The sequence below is a fragment of the Oncorhynchus masou genome, chromosome 12 (genome assembly GCF_036934945.1).
Source record: "Oncorhynchus masou masou isolate Uvic2021 chromosome 12, UVic_Omas_1.1, whole genome shotgun sequence".
NCBI classification, from domain to species: Eukaryota; Metazoa; Chordata; class Actinopteri; order Salmoniformes; family Salmonidae; genus Oncorhynchus; species Oncorhynchus masou.
In genome coordinates, this window is record NC_088223.1 from 95,092,000 (window position 1) to 95,111,749 (window position 19,750).

The 19,750-nt window shown below is 51.4% G+C and overlaps 1 protein-coding gene across 2 annotated transcripts in view; it reads left to right on the forward strand.

Annotated features, from left to right (window-relative positions):
* The window catches only part of LOC135551095 (large neutral amino acids transporter small subunit 4-like), a 76,654-nt gene that overhangs the window by 33,286 nt on the left and 23,618 nt on the right, over positions 1–19,750 (forward strand). The window lies entirely within an intron of this gene.

Sequence of the window (19,750 nt, forward strand, 5' to 3'; positions counted from 1 at the left end):
CAGTGTCTGTCTGGGAGAGAGGTACAGTGTCTATCTGAGAGAGAGGTACAGTGTCTGTCTGGGAGAGGTACAGTGTCTGTCTGGGAGAGAGGTACAGTGTCTGTCTGAGAGAGAGGTACAGTGTCTGTCTGAGAGAGGTACAGTGTCTCTGTCTGAGAGAGAGGTACAGTGTCTGTCTGGGAGAGAGGTACAGTGTCTATCTGAGAGAGAGTACAGTGTCTGTCTGGGAGAGGTACAGTGTCTGTCTGGGAGAGGTACAGTGTCTGTCTGAGAGAGAGGTACAGTGTCTGTCTGAGAGAGAGGTACAGTGTCTGTCTGAGAGAGGTACAGTGTCTGTCTGGGAGAGAGGTACAGTGTCTCTGTCTGAGAGAGGTACAGTGTCTGTCTGAGAGAGAGGTACAGTGTCTGTCTGAGAGAGAGGTACAGTGTCTGTCTGGGAGAGAGGTACAGTGTCTCTGTCTGAGAGAGAGGTACAGTGTCTGTCTGAGAGGGTACAGTGTCTGTCTGAGAGAGAGGTACAGTGTCTGTCTGTCTGAGAGAGAGGTACAGTGTCTCTGTCTGAGTGTCTGTCTGAGAGAGAGGTACAGTGTCTCTGTCTGAGAGAGAGTACAGTGTCTGTCTGAGAGGAGTGTGTCTCTGTCTGGGAGAGGTACGGTGTCTGTCTGAGAGGTGTCTGTCTGGTGTCTGTCTGAGAGGTGTCTGTCTGAGAGTACAGTGTCTGTCTGAGAGAGTACAGTGTCTCTGTCTGAGAGGTACAGTGTCTGTCTGGGAGAGAGGTACAGTGTCTGTCTGGGAGAGAGGTACAGTGTCTGTCTGGGAGAGAGGTACAGTGTCTGTCTGAGAGAGAGGTACGGTGTCTGTCTGAGAGAGAGGTACAGTGTCTGTCTGAGAGGTACAGTGTCTGTCTGGGAGAGAGGTACAGTGTCTCTGTCTGAGAGAGAGGTACAGTGTCTGTCTGAGAGAGAGGTACAGTGTCTGTCTGAGAGAGAGGTACGGTGTCAAATCAAATCAAATCAAATTTTATTTGTCACATACACATGGTTAGCAGATGTTAATGCAAGTGTAGCGAAATGCTTGTGCTTCTAGTTCCGACAATGCAGTAATAACCAACAAGTAATCTAACTAACAATTCCTAAACTACTGTCTTATACACAGTGTAAGGGGATACAGAATATGTACATAAGGATATATGACTGAGTGATAGTACAGAGCAGCATAGGCAAGATACAGTAGATGGTATCGAGTACAGTATATACATATGAGATGAGTATGTAAACAAAGTGGCATAGTTAAAGTGGCTAGTGATACATGTATTACATAAGGATGCAGTCGATGATATAGAGTACAGTATATACGTATGCATATGAGATGAATAATGTAGGGTAAGTAACATTATATAAGGTAGCATTGTTTAAAGTGGCTAGTGATACATTTACATCATTTCCCATCAATTCCCATTATTAAAGTGGCTGGAGTTGAGTCATTGTCAGTGTGTTTGCAGCAGCCACTCAATGTTAGTGGTGGCTGTTTAACAGTCTGATGGCCTTGAGATAGAAGCTGTTTTTCAGTCTCTCGGTCCCAGCTTTGATGCACCTGTACTGACCTCGCCTTCTGGATGATAGCGGGGTGAACAGGCAGTGGCTCGGGTGGTTGATGTCCTTGATGATCTTTTTGGCCTTCCTGTAACATCGGGTGGTTTAGGTGTCCTGGAGGGCAGGTAGTTTGCCCCCGGTGATGCGTTGTGCAGACCTCACTACCCTCTGGAGAGCCTTACGGTTGAGGGCGGAGCAGTTGCCGTACCAGGCGGTGATACAGCCCGCCAGGATGCTCTCGATTGTGCATCTGTAGAAGTTTGTGAGTGCTTTTGGTGACAAGCCGAATTTCTTCAGCCTCCTGAGGTTGAAGAGGCGCTGCTGCGCCTTCTTCACGATGCTGTCTGTGTGAGTGGACCAATTCAGTTTGTCTGTGATGTGTATGCCGAGGAACTTAAAACTTGCTACTCTCTCCACTACTGTTCCATCGATGTGGATAGGGGTGTTCCCTCTGCTGTTTCCTGAAGTCCACAATCATCTCCTTAGTTTTGTTGATGTTGAGTGTGAGGTTATTTTCCTGACACCACACTCCGAGGGCCCTCACCTCCTCCCTGTAGGCCGTCTCGTCATTGTTGGTAATCAAGCCTACCACTGTTGTGTCGTCCGCAAACTTGATGATTGAGTTGGAGGCGTGTGTGGCCACGCAGTCGTGGGTGAACAGTGAGTACAGAAGAGGGCTCAGAACGCACTCTTGTGGGGCCCCAGTGTTGAGGATAAGTGGGGAGGAGATGTTGTTACCTACCCTCACCACCTGGGGGCGGCCCGTCAGGAAGTCCAGTACCCAGTTGCACAGGGCGGGGTCGAGACCCAGGGTCTCGAGCTTGATGACGAGCTTGGAGGGTACTATGGTGTTGAATGCCGAGCTGTAGTCGATGAACAGCATTCTCACATAGGTATTCCTCTTGTCCAGATGGGTTAGGGCAGTGTGCAGTGTGGTTGAGATTGCATCGTCTGTGGACCTATTTGGGCGGTAAGCAAGTCGGAGTGGGTCTAGGGTGTCAGGTAGGGTGGAGGTGATATGGTCCTTGACTAGTCTCTCAAAGCACTTCATGATGACGGAAGTGAGTGCTACGGGGCGGTAGTCATTTAGCTCAGTTACCTGAGCTTTCTTGGGAACAGGAACAATGGTGGCCCTCTTGAAGCATGTGGGAACAGCAGACTGGTATAGGGATTGATTGAATATGTCCGTAAACACACCAGCCAGCTGGTCTGCGCATGCTCTGAGGGCGCGGCTGGGGATGCCGTCTGGGCCTGCAGCCTTGCGAGGGTTAACACGTTTAAATGTTTTATTCACCCTCGGGTGCAGTGAAGGAGAGACCGCATGTTTCCGTTGCAGGCCATGTCAGTGGCACTGTATTGTCCTCAAAGCGGGCAAAAAAGTTATTTAGTCTGCCTGGGAGCAAGACATCCTGGTCCGTGACTGGGCTGGATTTCTTCCTGTAGTCTGTGATTGACTGTAGACCCTGCCACATGCCTCTTGTGTCTGAGCCGTTGAATTGAGATTCTACTTTGTCTCTGTACTGACGCTTAGCTTGTTTGATAGCCTTACAGAGGGAATAGCTGCACTGTTTGTATTCAGTCATGTTACCAGACACCTTGCCCTGTTTAAAAGCAGTGGTTTGCGCTTTCAGTTGCACGCGAATGCTGCCATCAATCCACGGTTTCTGGTTAGGGAATGTTTTAATCGTTGCTATGGGAACGACATCTTCCACGCACGTTCTAATGAACTCGCACACCGAATCAGCGTATTCGTCAATGTTGTTATCAGACGCAATACGAAACATGTCCCAGTCCACGTGATGGAAGTAGTCTTGGAGTGTGGAGTCAGCTTGGTCGGACCAGCGTTGGACAGACCTCAGCGTGGGAGCTTCTTGTTTTAGTTTTTGTCTGTAGGCAGGTATCAGCAAAATGGAGTCGTGGTCAGCTTTTCCGAAAGGGGGGCGGGGCAGGGCCTTATATGCGTCGCGGAGGTTAGAGTAACAGTGATCCAAGGTTTTTCCACCCCTGGTTGCGCAATCGATATGCTGATAAAATTTAGGGAGTCTTGTTTTCAGATTAGCCTTGTTAAAATCCCCAGCAACAATGAATGCAGCCTCCGGATAAATGGTTTCCAGTTTGCAAAGAGTTAAATAAAGTTCGTTCAGAGCCATCGATGTGTCTGCTTGGGGGGGGATATATACGGCTGTGATTATAATTGAAGAGAATTGTCTTGGTAGATAATGCGGTCTACATTTGATTGTGAGGAATTCTAAATCAGGTGAACAGAAGGATTTGAGTTCCTGTATGTTTCTTTCATCGCACCATGCCTCGTTGGCCATAAGGCATACACCCCCACCCCTCTTCTTACTAGAAAGGTGTTTGTTTCTGTCGGCGCGATGCGTGGAGAAACCCGTTGGCTGCACCGCTTCGGATGGCGTCTCTCCAGTGAGCCATGTTTCCGTGAAGCACAGAACGTTACAGTCTCTGATGTCCCTCTGGAATGCTACCCTTGCTCGGATTTCATCAACCTTGTTGTCAAGAGACTGGACATGGGCAAGAAGAATGCTAGGAAGTGGGGCACGATGTGCCCGTCTCCGTAGTCTGACCAGAAGACCGCCTCGTTTCCCTCTTTTTCGGAGTTGTTTTTTTGGGTCGCTGCATGCGATCCATTCCGTTGTCCTGTTTGTAAGGCAGAACACAGGATCCGCGTCGCGAAAAACATATTCTTGGTCGTACTGATGGTGAGTTGACGCTGATCTTATATACAGTAGTTCTTCTCGACTGTATGTAATGAAACCTAAGATGACCAGGGGTACTAATGTAAGAAATAACACTTAAAAAACCAAAAAACTGCATGGTTTCCTAGGAACACGAAGCGAGGCGGCCATCTCTGTCGGCGCCGGAAGTGTCTGTCTGAGAGAGAGGTACAGTGTATTATATATATATCCCATTTAGCAGACGCTTTTGTCCAAAGCGACTTACAAGTCGGCTGGGGCCACTACTTTTACATATGGGTGGCCCCAGCGGGAATCGAACCCACGACGCTTGGCGTTGCAAGCGCCATGCTCTACCGACTGAGCCACACAGGACAGTGTCTGTCTGAGAGAGAGGTACAGTGTCTGTCTGAGAGAGAGGTACAGTGTCTGTCTGAGAGAGAGGTACAGTGTCTGTCTGGGAGAGAGGTACAGTGTCTGTCTGAGAGAGAGGTACAGTGTCTGTCTGAGAGAGAGGTACAGTGTCTCTGTCTGAGAGAGAGGTACAGTGTCTCTGTCTGGGAGAGAGGTACAGTGTCTCTGTCTGAGAGAGAGGTACAGTGTCTCTGTCTGAGAGAGGTACAGTGTCTGTCTGGGAGAGAGGTACAGTGTCTGTCTGGGAGAGAGGTCTGTCTGGGACAGTGTCTGTCTGAGAGAGAGGTACAGTGTCTCTGTCTGAGAGAGGTACAGTGTCTCTGTCTGAGAGAGAGGTACAGTGTCTGTCTGGGAGAGAGGTACAGTGTCTGTCTGGGAGAGAGGTACAGTGTCTCTGTCTGAGAGAGAGGTACAGTGTCTCTGTCTGAGAGAGAGGTACAGTGTCTCTGTCTGAGAGAGAGGTACAGTGTCTGTCTGGGAGAGAGGTACAGTGTCTGTCTGGGAGAGAGGTACAGTGTCTCTGTCTGGGAGAGGGTACAGTGTCTCTGTCTGGGAGAGGTACAGTGTCTGTCTGGGAGAGAGGTACAGTGTCTGTCTGGGAGAGAGGTACAGTGTCTGTCTGGGAGAGAGGTACAGTGTCTGTCTGGGAGAGAGGTACAGTGTCTGTCTGGGAGAGAGGTACAGTGTCTCTGTCTGAGAGAGAGGTACAGTGTCTCTGTCTGTCTGTCTGGGAGAGAGGTACAGTGTCTCTGTCTGAGAGAGAGGTACAGTGTCTGTCTGGGAGAGAGGTACAGTGTCTCTGTCTGAGAGAGAGGTACAGTGTCTCTGTCTGAGAGAGAGGTACAGTGTCTCTGTCTGAGAGAGAGGTACGGTGTCTGTCTGAGAGAGGTACAGTGTCTGTCTGGGAGAGAGGTACAGTGTCTGTCTGGGAGAGAGGTACAGTGTCTGTCTGGGAGAGAGGTACAGTGTCTGTCTGGGAGAGAGGTACAGTGTCTGTCTGTCTGGGAGAGAGGTACAGTGTCTGTCTGGGAGAGAGGTACAGTGTCTGTCTGGGAGAGAGGTACAGTGTCTCTGTCTGGGAGAGAGGTACAGTGTCTGTCTGAGAGAGAGGTACAGTGTCTGTCTGGGAGAGAGGTACAGTGTCTGTCTGAGAGAGAGGTACAGTGTCTGTCTGGGAGAGAGGTACAGTGTGTCTGTCTGAGAGTCTCTGTCTGGGAGAGGTACAGTGTCTGTCTGAGAGAGAGGTACAGTGTCTGTCTGTCAGTGTCTGTCTGAGAGAGAGGTACAGTGTCTGTCTGAGAGAGAGGTACAGTGTCTGTCTGAGAGAGAGGTACAGTGTCTGTCTGAGAGAGAGGTACAGTGTCTGTCTGAGAGAGAGGTACAGTGTCTGTCTGAGAGAGAGGTACAGTGTCTGTCTGGGAGAGGTACAGTGTCTGTCTGGGAGAGAGGTACAGTGTCTGTCTGAGAGAGAGGTACAGTGTCTCTGTCTGGGAGAGAGGTACAGTGTCTGTCTGAGAGAGGTACAGTGTCTGTCTGAGAGAGAGGTACAGTGTCTGTCTGAGAGAGAGGTACAGTGTCTGTCTGGGAGAGAGGTACAGTGTCTGTCTGGGAGAGGTACAGTGTCTGTCTGGGAGAGAGGTACAGTGTCTGTCTGGGAGAGAGGTACAGTGTCTGTCTGAGAGAGGTACAGTGTCTGTCTGAGAGAGAGGTACAGTGTCTGTCTGAGAGAGGTACAGTGTCTGTCTGAGGAGAGGTACAGTGTCTGTCTGAGAGAGAGGTACAGTGTCTGTCTGGGAGAGAGGTACAGTGTCTGTCTGAGAGAGAGTACAGTGTCTGTCTGGGAGAGGTACAGTGTCTGTCTGAGAGAGAGGTACAGTGTCTGTCTGGGAGAGAGGTACAGTGTCTGTCTGGGAGAGAGTACAGTGTCTGTCTGGGAGAGGGTACAGTGTCTGTCTGAGAGAGAGGTACAGTGTCTGTCTGAGAGAGGTACAGTGTCTGTCTGGGAGAGGTACAGTGTCTGTCTGGGAGAGTCTGTCTGGGAGAGGTACAGTGTCTGTCTGGAGAGAGGTACAGTGTCTGTCTGGAGAGAGGTACAGTGTCTGTCTGGAGAGAGTGTAGTGTCTGTCTGGGAGAGGTACAGTGTCTGTCTGGGAGAGAGTGTCTCTGTCTGAGTACAGTGTCTGTCTGAGAGAGAGGTACAGTGTCTGTCTGGGAGAGAGGTACAGTGTCTGTCTGGGAGAGAGGTACAGTGTCTCTGTCTGGGAGAGAGGTACAGTGTCTGTCTGAGAGAGAGGTACAGTGTCTCTGTCTGAGAGAGAGGTACAGTGTCTGTCTGAGAGAGAGGTACAGTGTCTGTCTGGGAGAGAGGTACAGTGTCTCTGTCTGAGAGAGAGGTACAGTGTCTGTCTGGGAGAGAGGTACAGTGTCTCTGTCTGGGAGAGAGGTACAGTGTCTGTCTGAGAGAGAGGTACAGTGTCTGTCTGTGAGAGAGGTACAGTGTCTGTCTGAGAGAGAGGTACAGTGTCTGTCTGAGAGAGAGGTACAGTGTCTGTCTGAGAGTGTCTCTGTCTGAGAGAGAGGTACAGTGTCTGTCTGAGAGGTACAGTGTCTGTCTGAGAGAGAGGTACAGTGTCTCTGTCTGGGAGAGAGGTACAGTGTCTGTCTGGGAGAGAGGTACAGTGTCTGTCTGAGAGAGAGGTACAGTGTCTGTCTGGGAGAGAGGTACAGTGTCTCTGTCTGAGAGAGAGGTACAGTGTCTCTGTCTGAGAGAGAGGTACAGTGTCTGTCTGAGAGAGAGGTACAGTGTCTCTGTCTGAGAGAGAGGTACAGTGTCTGTCTGGGAGAGAGGTACAGTGTCTGTCTGGGAGAGAGGTACAGTGTCTGTCTGAGAGAGAGGTACAGTGTCTGTCTGAGAGAGAGGTACAGTGTCTGTCTGGGAGACAGTGTCTGTCTGAGAGAGAGTACAGTGTCTGTCTGAGAGAGAGGTACAGTGTCTGTCTGGGAGAGAGGTACAGTGTCTGTCTGAGAGAGAGGTACAGTGTCTGTCTGAGAGAGGTACAGTGTCTGTCTGGGAGAGAGGTCTGTCTGGGAGAGAGGTACAGTGTCTGTCTGAGAGAGGTACAGTGTCTGTCTGGGAGAGAGGTACAGTGTCTCTGTCTGAGAGAGGTACAGTGTCTGTCTGGGAGAGAGGTACAGTGTCTGTCTGTCTGAGAGAGAGGTACAGTGTCTGTCTGGGAGAGGTACAGTGTCTGTCTGAGAGAGTGTCTGTCTGAGAGAGTACAGTGTCTGTCTGGGAGAGAGGTACAGTGTCTGTCTGGGAGAGAGGTACAGTGTCTGTCTGGGAGAGTGTCTGTCTGGAGAGAGGTACAGTGTCTGTCTGGGAGAGAGGTACAGTGTCTGTCTGAGAGAGTGTCTGTCTGGGAGAGGTACAGTGTCTGTCTGTCTGGGAGAGAGGTGTGTCTGTCTGAGAGAGGTACAGTGTCTGTCTGGGAGAGAGGTACAGTGTCTGTCTGGGAGAGGTACAGTGTCTGTCTGGGAGAGAGGTACAGTGTCTGTCTGGGAGAGAGGTACAGTGTCTGTCTGAGAGAGAGGTACAGTGTCTGTCTGAGAGAGGTACAGTGTCTGTCTGAGAGAGGTACAGTGTCTGTCTGAGAGAGAGGTACAGTGTCTCTGTCTGAGAGAGAGGTACAGTGTCTGTCTGAGAGAGGGTACAGTGTCTGTCTGAGAGAGAGGTACAGTGTCTGTCTGAGTGTCTGTCTGTCTGTCTGTCTGAGAGAGAGGTACAGTGTCTGTCTGAGGAGAGGTACAGTGTCTGTCTGGGAGAGAGGTACAGTGTCTGTCTGTCTGTCTGTCTGAGAGAGGTACAGTGTCTGTCTGAGAGAGAGGTACAGTGTCTGTCTGAGAGAGAGTGTCTGTCTGGGTGTGTCTGTCTGAGAGAGAGGTACAGTGTCTGTCTGGTCTGAGAGAGGTACAGTGTCTGTCTGAGAGAGAGGTACAGTGTCTGTCTGAGAGAGAGGTACAGTGTCTGTCTGAGAGAGAGGTACAGTGTCTGTCTGGGAGAGAGGTACAGTGTCTGTCTGAGAGAGAGGTACAGTGTCTGTCTGGGAGAGAGGTACAGTGTCTGTCTGAGAGAGAGGTACAGTGTCTGTCTGAGAGAGAGGTACAGTGTCTGTCTGGGAGAGAGGTACAGTGTCTGTCTGGGAGAGAGGTACAGTGTCTGTCTGAGAGAGAGGTACAGTGTCTGTCTGGGAGAGAGGTACAGTGTCTCTGTCTGAGAGAGAGGTACAGTGTCTGTCTGAGAGAGAGGTACAGTGTCTGTCTGAGAGAGAGGTACAGTGTCTGTCTGAGAGAGAGGTACAGTGTCTGTCTGGGAGAGAGGTACAGTGTCTGTCTGAGAGAGAGGTACAGTGTCTGTCTGAGAGAGGTACAGTGTCTGTCTGGGAGAGAGGTACAGTGTCTCTGTCTGAGAGAGAGGTACAGTGTCTGTCTGGGAGAGAGGTACAGTGTCTGTCTGAGAGAGAGGTACAGTGTCTGTCTGAGAGAGAGGTACAGTGTCTGTCTGAGAGAGGTACAGTGTCTGTCTGGGAGAGAGGTACAGTGTCTGTCTGAGAGAGGTACAGTGTCTCTGTCTGGGAGAGAGGTACAGTGTCTGTCTGAGAGAGAGGTACAGTGTCTGTCTGGGAGAGAGGTACAGTGTCTGTCTGGGAGAGAGGTACAGTGTCTGTCTGGGAGAGAGGTACAGTGTCTGTCTGGGAGAGAGGTACAGTGTCTGTCTGGGAGAGGTACAGTGTCTGTCTGGGAGAGGTGTCTGTCTGACAGTGTCTGTCTGGGAGAGAGGTACAGTGTCTCTGTCTGAGAGAGGTACAGTGTCTGTCTGGGAGAGAGGTACAGTGTCTGTCTGAGAGAGAGGTACAGTGTCTGTCTGGGAGAGAGGTACAGTGTCTGTCTGGGAGAGTGTCTGTCTGAGGTACAGTGTCTGTCTGAGAGAGGTACAGTGTCTGTCTGGGAGAGAGGTACAGTGTCTGTCTGTCTGTCTGTCTGAGAGAGGTACAGTGTCTGTCTGTCTGGAGAGAGGTACAGTGTCTGTCTGAGAGAGAGGTACAGTGTCTGTCTGGGAGAGAGGTACAGTGTCTGTCTGAGAGAGAGAGAGAGGTACAGTGTCTGTCTGGGAGAGAGGTACAGTGTCTGTCTGGGACAGTGTCTGTCTGAGAGAGAGGTACAGTGTCTGTCTGAGAGAGAGGTACAGTGTCTGTCTGAGAGAGAGGTACAGTGTCTGTCTGAGAGAGAGGTACAGTGTCTGTCTGGGAGAGAGGTACAGTGTCTGTCTGGGAGAGAGGTACAGTGTCTGTCTGAGAGAGAGGTACAGTGTCTCTGTCTGGGAGAGAGGTACAGTGTCTCTGTCTGGGAGAGGTACAGTGTCTGTCTGAGAGAGGTACAGTGTCTGTCTGAGAGAGAGGTACAGTGTCTCTGTCTGAGAGAGAGGTACAGTGTCTCTGTCTGAGAGAGAGGTACAGTGTCTGTCTGAGAGAGAGGTACAGTGTCTGTCTGGGAGAGAGGTACAGTGTCTGTCTGAGAGAGTGTCTGTCTGGGAGAGAGGTACAGTGTCTGTCTGGTCTGGGAGAGAGGTACAGTGTCTGTCTGAGAGAGAGGTACAGTGTCTGTCTGAGAGAGAGTACAGTGTCTCTGTCTGAGAGAGAGGTACAGTGTCTGTCTGGAGAGAGGTACAGTGTCTGTCTGGGAGAGAGGTACAGTGTCTGTCTGGGAGAGGTAGTGTCTCTGTCTGAGGTACAGTGTCTGTCTGAGAGAGAGGTACAGTGTCTGTCTGAGAGAGGGTACAGTGTCTGTCTGAGGAGAGGTACAGTGTCTGTCTGGAGAGAGGTACAGTGTCTGTCTGACAGTGTCTCTGTCTGAGAGAGAGTACAGTGTCTGTCTGGAGAGGTAGTGTCTCTGTCTGAGGAGGTACAGTGTCTCTGTCTGGGAGAGAGGTACAGTGTCTGTCTGAGAGAGAGAGGTACAGTGTCTGTCTGGGAGAGAGGTACAGTGTCTGTCTGAGAGAGAGGTACAGTGTCTGTCTGGGAGAGAGTGTCTGTCTGGGAGGTACAGTGTCTCTGTCTGAGAGAGAGGTACAGTGTCTGTCTGGAGAGAGGTACAGTGTCTGTCTGAGAGAGGTACAGTGTCTGTCTGGGAGAGAGGTACAGTGTCTGTCTGGGAGAGAGGTACAGTGTCTGTCTGGGAGAGAGGTACAGTGTCTGTCTGAGAGAGAGGTACAGTGTCTGTCTGGGAGAGAGGTACAGTGTCTGTCTGAGAGAGAGGTACAGTGTCTGTCTGGGAGAGAGGTACAGTGTCTGTCTGGGAGAGAGGTACAGTGTCTGTCTGGGAGAGAGGTACAGTGTCTGTCTGGGAGAGGTACAGTGTCTGTCTGGGAGAGAGGTACAGTGTCTGTCTGAGAGAGAGGTACAGTGTCTGTCTGGGAGAGAGGTACAGTGTCTGTCTGAGAGAGGTACAGTGTCTCTGTCTGGGAGAGAGGTACAGTGTCTGTCTGAGAGAGGTACAGTGTCTGTCTGGGAGAGAGGTACAGTGTCTGTCTGAGAGAGAGGTACAGTGTCTGTCTGAGAGAGAGGTACAGTGTCTGTCTGTCTGGAGAGAGGTACAGTGTCTGTCTGAGAGAGAGGGTACAGTGTCTGTCTGGGAGAGAGTGTCTGTCTGAGAGAGAGTGTACAGTGTCTGTCTGGGAGAGAGGTACAGTGTCTGTCTGAGAGAGAGGTACAGTGTCTGTCTGAGAGAGAGGTACAGTGTCTGTCTGAGAGAGAGGTACAGTGTCTGTCTGGGAGAGAGGTACAGTGTCTGTCTGTGGTCTCTGTCTGAGAGAGAGGTACAGTGTCTGTCTGAGGAGAGAGGTACAGTGTCTGTCTGGGGAGACAGTGTCTGTCTGAGAGAGGTACAGTGTCTGTCTGAGAGAGGTACAGTGTCTGTCTGGGAGAGAGGTACAGTGTCTGTCTGGGAGAGAGGTACAGTGTCTGTCTGGAGAGAGTGTCTGTCTGAGGACAGTCTGTCTGAGAGACAGAGAGGTACAGTGTCTGTCTGGGAGAGAGGTACAGTGTCTCTGTCTGGGAGAGGTACAGTGTCTGTCTGAGAGAGACAGTGTCTGTCTGAGAGAGTGTCTGTCTGGGAGAGTACAGTGTCTGTCTGGGAGAGAGGTACAGTGTCTGTCTGGGAGAGGTACAGTGTCTCTGTCTGAGAGAGAGGTACAGTGTCTGTCTGGGAGAGAGGTACAGTGTCTGTCTGAGAGAGAGGTACAGTGTCTGTCTGGGAGAGAGGTACAGTGTCTGTCTGGGAGAGAGAGGTACAGTGTCTGTCTGGGAGAGAGAGAGTACAGTGTCTGTCTGAGAGAGAGGTACAGTGTCTGTCTGTCTGTCTGTCTGAGAGAGGTACAGTGTCTCTGTCTGAGAGAGAGGTACAGTGTCTGTCTGGGAGAGAGGTACAGTGTCTGTCTGTCTGAGAGAGAGGTACAGTGTCTGTCTGAGAGAGAGGTACAGTGTCTGTCTGGGAGAGAGTGTCTGTCTGACAGTGTCTGTCTGGGAGAGAGGTACAGTGTCTGTCTGAGAGAGGTACAGTGTCTGTCTGTCTGTCTGTCTGAGAGAGGTACAGTGTCTCTGTCTGAGAGAGAGGTACAGTGTCTGTCTGGGAGAGAGGTACAGTGTCTGTCTGAGAGAGAGGTACAGTGTCTCTGTCTGAGAGAGAGGTACAGTCTCTGTCTGGGAGAGAGGTACAGTCTCTGTCTGGGAGAGAGGTACAGTGTCTCTGTCTGAGAGAGAGGTACAGTGTCTCTGTCTGGGAGAGGTACAGTGTCTGTCTGGGAGAGAGGTACAGTGTCTGTCTGGGAGAGAGGTACAGTGTCTGTCTGGGAGAGGTACAGTGTCTGTCTGGGAGAGAGGTACAGTGTCTGTCTGGGAGAGAGGTACAGTGTCTGTCTGGGAGAGAGGTACAGTGTCTGTCTGGGAGAGGTACAGTGTCTGTCTGGGAGAGGTACAGTGTCTGTCTGGGAGAGGTACAGTGTCTGTCTGGGAGAGAGGTACAGTGTCTGTCTGGGAGAGGTACAGTGTCTGTCTGGGAGAGGTACAGTGTCTGTCTGGGAGAGGTACGGTGTCTGTCTGGGAGAGGTACAGTGTCTGTCTGGGAGAGAGGTACAGTGTCTGTCTGGGAGAGAGGTACAGTGTCTCTGTCTGAGAGAGAGGTACAGTGTCTGTCTGGGAGAGAGGTACAGTGTCTGTCTGGGAGAGAGGTACAGTGTCTGTCTGGGAGAGAGGTACAGTGTCTGTCTGAGAGAGAGGTACAGTGTCTGTCTGAGAGAGTGTCTGTCTGAGGTACAGTGTCTCTGTCTGAGAGAGAGGTACAGTGTCTCTGTCTGAGAGAGAGGTACGGTGTCTGTCTGAGAGAGGGTACAGTGTCTGTCTGGGAGAGAGGTGTCTGAGAGAGAGGTACAGTGTCTGTCTGAGAGAGGTACAGTGTCTGTCTGAGAGAGAGGTACAGTGTCTCTGTCTGAGAGAGAGGTACAGTGTCTGTCTGAGAGAGAGGTACAGTGTCTGTCTGGGAGAGAGGTACAGTGTCTGTCTGAGAGAGAGGTACAGTGTCTGTCTGAGAGAGAGGTACAGTGTCTGTCTGAGAGAGAGGTACAGTGTCTGTCTGGGAGAGAGGTACAGTGTCTGTCTGAGAGAGAGGTACAGTGTCTCTGTCTGGGAGAGAGGTACAGTGTCTGTCTGAGAGAGGTACAGTGTCTCTGTCTGGGAGAGGTACAGTGTCTCTGAGAGAGAGGTACAGTGTCTCTGTCTGAGAGAGAGGTACAGTGTCTCTGTCTGGGAGAGAGGTACAGTGTCTGTCTGGGAGAGAGGTACAGTGTCTGTCTGAGAGAGGTACAGTGTCTGTCTGGGAGAGAGGTACAGTGTCTGTCTGAGAGAGAGGTACAGTGTCTGTCTGAGAGAGAGGTACAGTGTCTGTCTGAGAGAGAGGTACAGTGTCTGTCTGAGAGAGGTACAGTGTCTGTCTGAGAGAGGGTACAGTGTCTGTCTGAGAGAGAGGTACAGTGTCTCTGTCTGGAGAGAGAGGTACAGTGTCTGTCTGAGAGAGAGGTACAGTGTCTGTCTGAGAGAGAGTACAGTGTCTGTCTGAGAGAGAGGTACAGTGTCTGTCTGAGAGAGAGGTACAGTGTCTGTCTGAGAGAGAGGTACAGTGTCTGTCTGAGAGAGAGGTACAGTGTCTGTCTGGAGAGAGTACAGTGTCTGTCTGGGAGAGGTACAGTGTCTGTCTGGGAGAGAGGTACAGTGTCTCTGGGGAGAGAGGTACAGTGTCTGTCTGAGAGAGAGGTACAGTGTCTGTCTGAGAGAGAGAGTGTCTGTCTGAGAGAGAGGTACAGTGTCTCTGTCTGAGAGAGGTACAGTGTCTGTCTGGGAGAGAGGTACAGTGTCTGTCTGAGAGAGAGGTACAGTGTCTGTCTGAGAGAGAGGTACAGTGTCTGTCTGGGAGAGAGGTACAGTGTCTGTCTGAGAGAGAGGTACAGTGTCTGTCTGAGAGAGGTACAGTGTCTCTGTCTGGGAGAGAGGTACAGTGTCTGTCTGAGAGAGGTACAGTGTCTCTGTCTGGGAGAGGTACAGTGTCTCTGTCTGGGAGAGGTACAGTGTCTGTCTGGGAGAGAGGTACAGTGTCTGTCTGGGAGAGAGGTACAGTGTCTGTCTGGGAGAGAGGTACAGTGTCTGTCTGGGAGAGAGGTACAGTGTCTGTCTGAGAGAGAGGTACAGTGTCTGTCTGTCAGTGTCTGTCTGGGAGAGAGGTACAGTGTCTGTCTGAGAGAGGTACAGTGTCTGTCTGGGAGAGAGGTACAGTGTCTGTCTGAGAGAGAGGTACAGTGTCTGTCTGAGAGAGAGGTACAGTGTCTGTCTGAGAGAGAGGTACAGTGTCTCTGTCTGAGAGAGAGGTACAGTGTCTGTCTGAGAGAGGTACAGTGTCTGTCTGGGAGAGAGGTACAGTGTCTGTCTGAGAGAGAGGTACATTGTCTCTGTCTGAGAGAGGTACAGTGTCTCTGTCTGAGAGAGAGGTACAGTGTCTGTCTGAGAGGTAGTGTCTGTCTGAGAGAGAGGTACAGTGTCTGTCTGAGAGAGAGGTACAGTGTCTGTCTGAGAGAGAGGTACAGTGTCTCTGTCTGGGAGAGAGGTACAGTGTCTCTGTCTGAGAGAGAGGTACAGTGTCTCTGTCTGGGAGAGGTACAGTGTCTGTCTGAGAGAGGTACAGTGTCTGTCTGAGAGAGAGGTACAGTGTCTCTGTCTGAGAGAGAGGTACAGTGTCTCTGTCTGGGAGAGGTACAGTGTCTGTCTGAGAGAGGTACAGTGTCTGTCTGAGAGAGAGGTACAGTGTCTCTGTCTGAGAGAGAGGGTACAGTGTCTGTCTGGGAGAGAGGTACAGTGTCTGTCTGAGAGAGGTACAGTGTCTGTCTGAGAGAGGTACAGTGTCTGTCTGGGAGAGTTACAGTGTCTGTCTGAGAGAGAGGTACAGTGTCTGTCTGAGAGAGAGGTACAGTGTCTCTGTCTGGGAGAGAGGTACAGTGTCTGTCTGTGAGAGAGAGAGGTACAGTGTCTGTCTGAGAGAGAGGTACAGTGTCTGTCTGAGAGAGGTACAGTGTCTCTGTCTGGGAGAGAGGTACAGTGTCTCTGTCTGAGAGAGAGGTACGGTGTCTGTCTGAGAGAGAGGTACAGTGTCTGTCTGGGAGAGAGGTACAGTGTCTGTCTGGGAGAGAGGTACAGTGTCTGTCTGGGAGAGAGGTACAGTGTCTGTCTGGGAGAGAGGTACAGTGTCTGTCTGGGAGAGAGGTGCAGTGTCTGTCTGAGAGAGAGGTACAGTGTCTGTCTGGGAGAGAAGTGCAGTGTCTCTGTCTGAGAGAGAGGTACAGTCTCTGTCTGGGAGAGAAGTGCAGTGTCTGTCTGGGAGAGAGGTACAGTGTCTGTCTGGGAGAGAGGTACAGTGTCTGTCTGTACAGTGTCTCTGTCTGGAGAGAGGTACAGTGTACAGTCTCTGTCTGAGAGAGAGGTACAGTGTCTCTGTCTGAGAGAGAGGTGCAGTGTCTGTCTGAGAGAGGTACAGTGTCTGTCTGGGAGAGAGGTACAGTGTCTGTCTGAGAGAGGTACAGTGTCTGTCTGGGAGAGAGGTACAGTGTCTGTCTGAGAGAGAGGTACAGTGTCTCTGTCTGAGAGAGAGGTACAGTGTCTCTGTCTGGGAGAGAGGTACAGTGTCTGTCTGAGAGAGGTACAGTGTCTGTCTGAGAGAGGTACAGTGTCTCTGTCTGAGAGAGGTACAGTGTCTGTCTGAGAGAGGTACAGTGTCTGTCTGGGAGAGTGTCTGTCTGGGAGAGGTACAGTGTCTGTCTGGGAGAGGTACAGTGTCTCTGTCTGGGAGAGGTACAGTGTCTGTCTGGGAGAGAGGTACAGTGTCTGTCTGGGAGAGAGGTACAGTGTCTGTCTGGGAGAGGTACAGTGTCTGTCTGGGAGAGGTACAGTGTCTGTCTGGGAGAGGTACAGTGTCTGTCTGGGAGAGAGGTACAGTGTCTGTCTGGGAGAGGTACAGTGTTTGTCTGGGAGAGGTACAGTGTCTGTCTGGGAGAGGTACAGTGTCTGTCTGGGAGAGGTACAGTGTCTGTCTGGGAGAGGTACGGTGTCTGTCTGAGAGAGAGGTACAGTGTCTGTCTGAGAGAGAGGTACGGTGTCTGTCTGGGAGAGGTACGGTGTCTGTCTGGGAGAGGTACGGTGTCTGTCTGAGAGAGAGGTACGGTGTCTGTCTGAGAGAGAGGTACGGTGTCTGTCTGAGAGAGAGGTACAGTGTCTGTCTGGGAGAGAGGTACAGTGTCTGTCTGGGAGAGAGGTACAGTGTCTCTGTCTGTCTGGGAGAGAGGTACAGTGTCTGTCTGGTCTGAGAGAGGTACAGAGAGGTACAGTGTCTCTGTCTGAGAGAGAGGTACAGTGTCTGTCTGAGAGAGAGGTACAGTGTCTGTCTGAGAGAGAGGTACAGTGTCTGTCTGAGAGAGGTACAGTGTCTGTCTGAGAGAGAGGTACAGTGTCTGTCTGAGAGAGAGGTACAGTGTCTGTCTGAGGAGAGAGGTACAGTGTCTGTCTGGGAGAGAGGTACAGTGTCTGTCTGGGAGAGAGGTACAGTGTCTGTCTGAGAGAGGTACAGTGTCTCTGTCTGGGAGAGAGGTACAGTGTCTGTCTGAGAGAGAGGTACAGTGTCTCTGTCTGAGAGAGAGGTGCAGTGTCTCTGTCTGGGAGAGAGGTACAGTGTCTGTCTGAGAGAGGTACAGTGTCTGTCTGGGAGAGAGGTACAGTGTCTGTCTGGGAGAGAGGTACAGTGTCTGTCTGAGAGAGAGGTACAGTGTCTGTCTGAGAGAGGTACAGTGTCTGTCTGAGGAGAGGTACAGTGTCTGTCTGAGAGAGGTACAGTGTCTCTGTCTGTCTGTCTGTCTGGGAGAGAGGTACAGTGTCTGTCTGGGAGAGAGGTACAGTGTCTGTCTGGAGAGAGACAGTGTCTGTCTGAGAGAGTACAGTGTCTGTCTGAGAGAGAGGTACAGTGTCTCTGTCTGGGAGAGAGGTACAGTGTCTGTCTGAGAGAGGTACAGTGTCTGTCTGGGAGAGAGGTACAGTGTCTGTCTGAGAGAGAGGTACAGTGTCTGTCTGAGAGAGAGGTACAGTGTCTCTGTCTGGGAGAGAGGTACAGTGTCTCTGTCTGGGAGAGAGGTACAGTGTCTGTCTGAGAGAGAGTACAGTGTCTGTCTGAGAGAGAGGTACAGTGTCTGTCTGAGAGAGAGGTACAGTGTCTGTCTGAGAGAGAGGTACAGTGTCTGTCTGGGAGAGAGGTACAGTGTCTCTGTCTGGGAGAGAGGTACAGTGTCTGTCTGAGAGAGAGGTACAGTGTCTGTCTGAGAGAGAGGTACAGTGTCTGTCTGGGAGAGGTACAGTGTCTGTCTGAGAGAGGTACAGTGTATGTCTGTCTGAGAGAGAGGTACAGTGTCTGTCTGAGAGAGAGGTACAGTGTCTGTCTGAGAGAGAGGTACAGTGTCTGTCTGAGAGAGAGGTACAGTGTCTCTGTCTGGGAGAGAGGTACAGTGTCTCTGTCTGAGAGAGAGGTACAGTGTCTGTCTGAGAGAGAGGTACAGTGTCTGTCTGGGAGAGAGGTACAGTGTCTCTGTCTGGGAGAGAGGTACAGTGTCTCTGTCTGGGAGAGAGGTACAGTGTCTGTCTGGGAGAGAGGTACAGTGTCTGTCTGGGAGAGAGGTACAGTGTCTGTCTGGGAGAGAGGTGTCTGTCTGGGAGAGGTACAGTGTCTGTCTGGGAGAGAGGTACAGTGTCTGTCTGGGAGAGAGGTGTGTCTGTCTGGGAGAGAGGTACAGTGTCTGTCTGGGAGAGAGGTACAGTGTCTGTCTGGGAGAGAGGTACAGTGTCTGTCTGAGAGAGAGGTACAGTGTCTGTCTGGGAGAGAGGTACAGTGTCTGTCTGAGAGAGAGGTACAGTGTCTGTCTGGGAGAGAGTGTCTGTCTGGGAGAGAGGTACAGTGTCTGTCTGGGAGAGAGGTACAGTGTCTGTCTGAGAGAGGTACAGTGTCTGTCTGGGAGAGAGGTACAGTGTCTGTCTGGGAGAGAGGTACAGTGTCTGTCTGGGAGAGGTACAGTGTCTGTCTGGGAGAGAGGTACAGTGTCTGTCTGGGAGAGAGGTACAGTGTCTGTCTGGGAGGGTACAGTGTCTGTCTGGGAGAGAGGTACAGTGTCTGTCTGGGAGAGAGGTACAGTGTCTCTGTCTGGGAGAGAGGTACAGTGTCTCTGTCTGGGAGAGAGGTACAGTGTCTGTCTGGGAGAGAGGTACAGTGTCTGTCTGAGAGAGAGGTACAGTGTCTCTGTCTGGGAGAGAGGTACAGTGTCTGTCTGAGAGAGAGGTACAGTGTCTGTCTGAGAGAGAGGTACAGTGTCTCTGTCTGGGAGAGATGTACAGTGTCTCTGTCTGGGAGAGAGGTACAGTGTCTCTGTCTGGGAGAGAGGTACAGTGTCTCTGTCTGAGAGAGAGGTACAGTGTCTGTCTGGGAGAGACAGAGTCTGTCTGGGAGAGAGTGTCTCTGTCTGGGAGAGAGGTACAGTGTCTGTCTGGGAGAGAGGTACTGTCTGTCTGGGAGAGAGGTACAGTGTCTGTCTGGGAGAGAGGTACAGTGTCTGTCTGAGAGAGGTGCAGTGTCTGTCTGGGAGAGAGGTACAGTGTCTGTCTGAGAGAGAGGTTCAGTGTCTGTCTGGGAGAGAGGTACAGTGTCTGTGAGAGAGAGGTACAGTGTCTCTGTCTGAGAGAGGTACAGTGTCTGTCTGAGAGAGAGGTACAGTGTCTGTCTGGGAGAGAGGTACAGTGTCTGTCTGGGAGAGAGGTACAGTGTCTGTCTGGGAGAGACAGTGTCTCTGTCTGGGTACAGTGTCTCTGTCTGGGAGAGAGAGGTACAGTGTCTCTGTCTGGGAGAGAGGTACAGTGTCTCTGTCTGGGAGAGAGGTACAGTGTCTGTCTGGGAGAGAGGTACAGTGTCTCTGTCTGGGAGAGAGGTACAGTGTCTCTGTCTGGGAGAGAGGTACAGTGTCTCTGTCTGGGAGAGAGGTACAGTGTCTCTGTCTGGGAGAGGTACAGTGTCTCTGTCTGGGAGAGGTACAGTGTCTGTCTGAGAGAGAGGTACAGTGTCTCTGTCTGGGAGAGAGGTACAGTGTCTGTCTGGGAGAGAGGTACAGTGTCTGTCTGAGAGAGAGGTACAGTGTCTCTGTCTGGGAGAGGTACAGTGTCTCTGTCTGGGAGAGGTACAGTGTCTGTCTGGGAGAGAGGTACAGTGTCTGTCTGGGAGAGGTACAGTGTCTCTGTCTGAGAGAGAGGTACAGTGTCTGTCTGGGAGAGAGGTACAGTGTCTGTCTGGGAGAGAGGTACAGTGTCTCTGTCTGAGAGAGGTACAGTGTCTGTCTGGGAGAGAGGTACAGTGTCTCTGTCTGGGAGAGGTACAGTG